This window comes from Empidonax traillii, unplaced genomic scaffold, assembly GCF_003031625.1.
Source record: "Empidonax traillii isolate 1590-97213 ecotype Southwest subspecies unplaced genomic scaffold, ASM303162v1 scaffold32:size1966603, whole genome shotgun sequence".
Taxonomy (NCBI): Eukaryota; Metazoa; Chordata; class Aves; order Passeriformes; family Tyrannidae; genus Empidonax; species Empidonax traillii.
This window is the reverse complement of record NW_020955225.1, coordinates 1,671,583-1,677,042: the sequence shown is the minus strand read 5'-3', so window position 1 is coordinate 1,677,042 and position 5,460 is coordinate 1,671,583.

Genomic DNA, 5,460 nt, shown 5'->3' with positions numbered 1-5,460 from the left:
GAAATGAGCTTGTAGATCACATTAGTGAAATTGATTGGTGTCTTGATTGTAATAAAAAAAATGGCCAGTCTCTTCGCGAACGAAGAACCGGGGAAGGTCTTTCCACCTTCCAGCCTGCGCATTGGATTTTTTTAGGTGAGACACAGTGTGCGCGGAACTGAACCCACCCTTTAATCCTGAGGTTCATCTGCCGGGGCCAAGCACGCTTGGACGGTGGCAGTGAGGTCCTCAGGACGTAGATGGATTGCCTTACGGGCTAACGAGCTCCATCTGCCCGGGGAGGGGCCCCGACCGGGAATCGAACCCGGGTCTCTGCAGTGACAGTGCAGTGAATTTTCCCCTGGACCACCCAAATCTGTGAAAGTGCTGAAGCAAATGGGACATTTAAAGGAGGCGCGATTGGTGGAGTCTCTTTCATCCGTCTCAATCCTCCTCCTCATGTGGTCCAGCTTGTACTTCACCACGTTCACCAGAAGGCGGTAGTTGATGAAGTAGTAGTTATGACGGGTGGTTTTGCCATCTGGAGCCGTCTCGACCCTCATCCTGCATTTGATGAACTTGTCACCCTTGAGGGTGTTGAGAACGGCCCGCAACTGCTTCCTATCAAACTTAAGGAGCTCTAGCATGTCCTCCTCCTTCACACAGGGGTTCCTGATGAGAATGTCCAGAGCCAAAGCATGTTCAATGCCATAAAAGCCACGCACCACATATTTGGCAAGGCGTTTGAGAGCTGCTGGGACCTCAGTGAGGACGTCTGGGTCAGTCATAGCAGGTTCAGATCTTGAACTTCATGTATACTGGCGCCTCTTCCAGCTCTTCCCGGCTCCGGGCGGCGCTTCCAGATGATATCAAACTAAGTCTTATATTTTCTTACTAGAGATCTGTAAAAAGTCCCCTTCATGCGATCCACAGAGGTGAACAGTTGTTCCTATGCTGGTTTACAGGAACAAAAGCAGAGTAAAAGAGCAAATTATTCACCCTATATGCCAATTTCTGAAGTAAAATCAAATCTACTCATCTGTTGGGGAAAAATGTGGAAACAAATGAGTAGCATCTGCAGTGACCACAGCATCAGTGTATATATATGACAAGAGAGTTTAGAAGTATTGCCTTGGAGCGGTGAGACAAATGTTTGAGCTGCAGATCTGTGCAGTCATCTGATAGTAACATAAGCTGCTCTCAGTTAATTACACTTCTAATTTTAAACTTAATATCATTGGTGCTATTCTTTATTCTAAATTAAGTAACTACGTTCTGGTTTATGATGCTTACACGTGTCTCAGTGGAACAAGAGATTGTTTCACTCTATACCCATGTGCTTAATCCTTGTGTCACTAATTACTAGCATTGAGTTTGTGTTACAGTTGTGTTTTCTTTTCCTATTACGTGAGGGTGATGAATATTTTTACCGCTGATGATGATAATGAACTATTACATAAATGCATCAACAAGCAGATTTCTCTCATTACTCATTCACACATTGATAGAGGAGAAGAAATGCAGGTATTGTAAGAGTCATTATATATTATGAGTTAGTTGTTAGCAAAACCAGATTCACGTTTCCTGAACTTAAAGCCTCTCTCAGCTGTAAAGAACCCAGACTATTCCTTCCTTTGAACATAAGCTTAAATAATTGCGTTTTTGAATGGACACAGACTTGGGAATTGCAGAACTTCATTTTCTCCAACTACTTTAAATCACTATTTGTTTCATATATTCTGGTATTATGTTGTGATTTAGAAGACTTTCCTCAAAGAAGAGTCTGAGAAGAAGTTTGTGTCATCAGATAACCACTATGATGTTATAGTTGTTTTGCTGAGCTAAGTAACCAGAGGGGAAAGACACCTGGAACAACTTCCATTGGGGAAAAAAAAATCGCAACTGTTTTCCACAGGTGCAAAACTAAACTGCAAATAAATACTACTATGAAATCTCTTATTCTGGCTTTTATGTACAAATAAGATGTGACAACTGTTGATGTAGTGAGGCTGATAAAGTCTGTTGAAGTCAGTGCTGACTTGTGAAGGCTGTACTAGAGTTTCATGTCTCAGTGACAGACAAACACTGTGGTTTAGTTTTCACAAACACCTGTCCTGGCACCCTTTTTCCTTCCAAGAAACAAGCAAGCAAGCAAAATGTCTTTTTTGTGCAACGTTTCTCTACAGATTTAAAATTAACAATTAATTTTGTAGCAGAACATGTTTATTAAGACTCCGAGTTGGAACAAATTTGTAGTGTTGGCTTTTTACATTTTTCTTTAGAATTAGATTCTGACAACAATTAATAAGTGTATTGTGTGCATCAGAGTAAATATATCAAATTATCAAGAGATTTTTATGCTTGACTCATGGACAGATGTCTAAGGAGTTTTGCTATGAGTTCCCTTCTTTACTGTTCACATTATCAGCCTTTTCCCCACTTGTCTGCCACATTAGGGGAAGTCTAGCTGAAATTGCCCAAGATTTTAAATGTTGATTCACACCTTCCAGGTTAAAATACTATTTTCCTCGATAGTATGAGTTATATGTATTTCCTGGCATATTCCACTTCTTGTAATTGCTTATGTAGTATTTAACTTTACTTGTAATCAAGTATAAAACCTAATCCTTTGACACTGAATTAAATCCCTTTATTCTCCTGACATTAGGCCATACTTGTGATTGGTGAAGCATCAAGATAATCTTTGCAGTGTTTCTGGCCTCTGATACGTATGGTCTGCTGAACTATTGACTATATTCATTTTAACATGTTATATGCATTAGAAAATCAATGTGGCAGAGCAGATGGAAGCTTTTAAACTGATACGACCTCTGTGACCAAAATGCTTCTCTTCGAGGTCTTCTGTACTGAATTAAAATGGAATGTAGAATAGTGGACAACCTTGGCTTATAAAAATACATTTTTTTACATGTTTTACTTTTTTTTTTTTAAAAAATATACAATTATGTGCTATTAGACAAGTCTTTATTTGGTTTGTTATATTAGTCTTTGGAGGAAAACAACTTATTACTCACAGAATTCCTTTTTTTTTTGGTTTTTTTTTTTTTTTTTTTTTTTTTTTTTTTTTTTTTTTTTTTTTTTTTTTTTTTTTTTTTTTTTTTTTTTTTTTTTTAGATTACATCTTAGTTTGACACTGAACAAACCTTCTTACTAACATCCTGGAGTTTGAACCATATCAATGGGCTGGACTAGAAAACTCAGTCAGGATTGATTTTTCTAGTGCATATACTGGGTTAAGTAGATGAATATTTAGCAGATCAGATGAGACCAAGTACAGAGAGCACAAAGCTTCTCCATGCAGAGTTGGTTGTCTGAGACATTAGATATGCAATGAAAAACTTGTAGCTGAACTGATGGTAGGATGTGCCAATGCCAATGGGGGAAGAAAGAGGAATCAGAGGTGATAATTAACACTACCAAAGGACAGATATTTAGGGTCCAGAGTGCTCAGGGTTCATTTTGTACGGCTTGCAGGCATTACAACTGTTTGCATGTTCTTTCTCGGGAGCTCAGTGTGAGGCTCCTGCTCCAGAGTGCTCAGGCAAGGTTAAATCCCCTTTAATAGATGATGCAGTTGGCAGTGATTGTGGTGGTTTCTTGCTCTTTCCCATAATACAAAATGAAGTGTCTCCATGGGTCGCTGTTTTGAATGCTGCTTTACTCAGGGTACACACGGAACATGTTGAGGACCACTTGGGTTGAACACAGAAGCCTCATAATTAGCAAACTCTGCAGGACTTTAATAACTGATGATAGCCAGCTCTGTCCAGGCTTAGACAGGTGATGTTACAAGTTTGCCACTGGAATCCTATCTGTTACATTTTCTATGTTCCGAGTGTAACATCATGGAAAGAAGTCAGAGATAACTTTGGTTTGTAATGACAGTTCCTTTATTTCCCCTTTGGAAGACTCTTAAACATAGCTTTTTAGTTTTTTGTCAATAATTACTTTAAATCCAAAGAGACATGTTCATATTGTTTATTTGTAAAAGCTGGAAAAAAAAACGAACACCAAAACCCCAAAACAAAACAAGGAAACAAAAACCAAAACTAAAACAAAAAACACAGCCAAACACCAAATTGAAAACAACTAAAAATACCCAACTGAGCAGGTGACAAATGGAAAAGCTCTGTTCCCTATTCACAAGTGACTATACATATTAAGACTCAAAAATGATAGATATCTAAGTGAAATTGCTGCTTTGAGTAAAGAAGTATAAATAGTTCTGCATGTTGGTATGTGAAACTGGTGAAAGTCTGAACTCTAATGTAATTTTTGAAATGGCAGCACATTCAAGGTCTAGGGAAAGAAGTAGACCGTTGCCTCTTTTTAAAAAGATGGAGAAATGTTACTTAATAAAATAAATTAAGTCGATTGCTATTCTGCTTAGTAGCATAATAAAAATAAACATGAGAAGACATTTTGAAATTGAACTAGTTAATAATATCATCTTATTAGAATTTGCCATATAACCAGATGAAATTAGTTTAATGGGGAAATGTAATAATATTCTGTAGATTTTTTTTTTCCTGTTAACTTTGTATATTTTAATGAATACCTTAATTAGGCACCTTTATTGATGCAGACATTTCAGAAATAAAATTTGCTTCCACATTCTCCTTCACACACCAGCATCCATTAAAATAAAACTAATCCTGTAATGACTAAGGGACAATTATTCTGAAAACTTCCTGTGCCTGCTGAAGGGACTTGGATGTGATGGTTTATCTGTCTGTAGGCAGGAATGTCATGACTTCCATGGGCATAGAACTGTGCAGCTTATTTGACCTTAATTAATGTGATTGAAAGTTCTTTAAGCATATTGCTAATGGTCTGTGTGTATACACACTGTACATGTGTGTGTTCTTAAAATAAAAACTCCTTTTGGAGTCAGTTGTTTTAATCAGTGGTGATGGTTTATTAGATGTCAAATAGGAGGGTATCAAATGATTACAATCTGTGCACCGTGAAGGCAGAATTGATTGAGTGACTGAATGGATCTGAATGCGTTCTGTCAGAAAAAAATATAAAAAGGCAACCATATGCCACGAATGTAGTGATTTATGTGGTGGGATTTGTGGACTTGTGGGCTTGTGCTTTGGCAGAAGTAAATGTGAACTGGTTTCTTTAAATATCCCTTAATGCTGTGAGAGCTCTACAATCAGGCAGCCTAAGGCAGATAACTGCCAGCATGGCTTTCCTCAGTTAAGAGCCAGAAATGAGGTGTATATGTATAGATAAAATTAAACACACATGTATGTCTTTAGCATTCAAGTTATAGGAGAATGTTAAGGTCCATTAAAATATGCCAAAAGGTAGCAAATGGGCTGGGAAGAGAGGAGCAGCATCGCACATCTTATGGACACAAGGGGTTAGTTGTTGTAAGCAAGTCTTAGTCTAACAAGGACATATTTATATAGTTATGTCAGTGAAACCAATTTTTTTTTTTTTTTTTTTTTT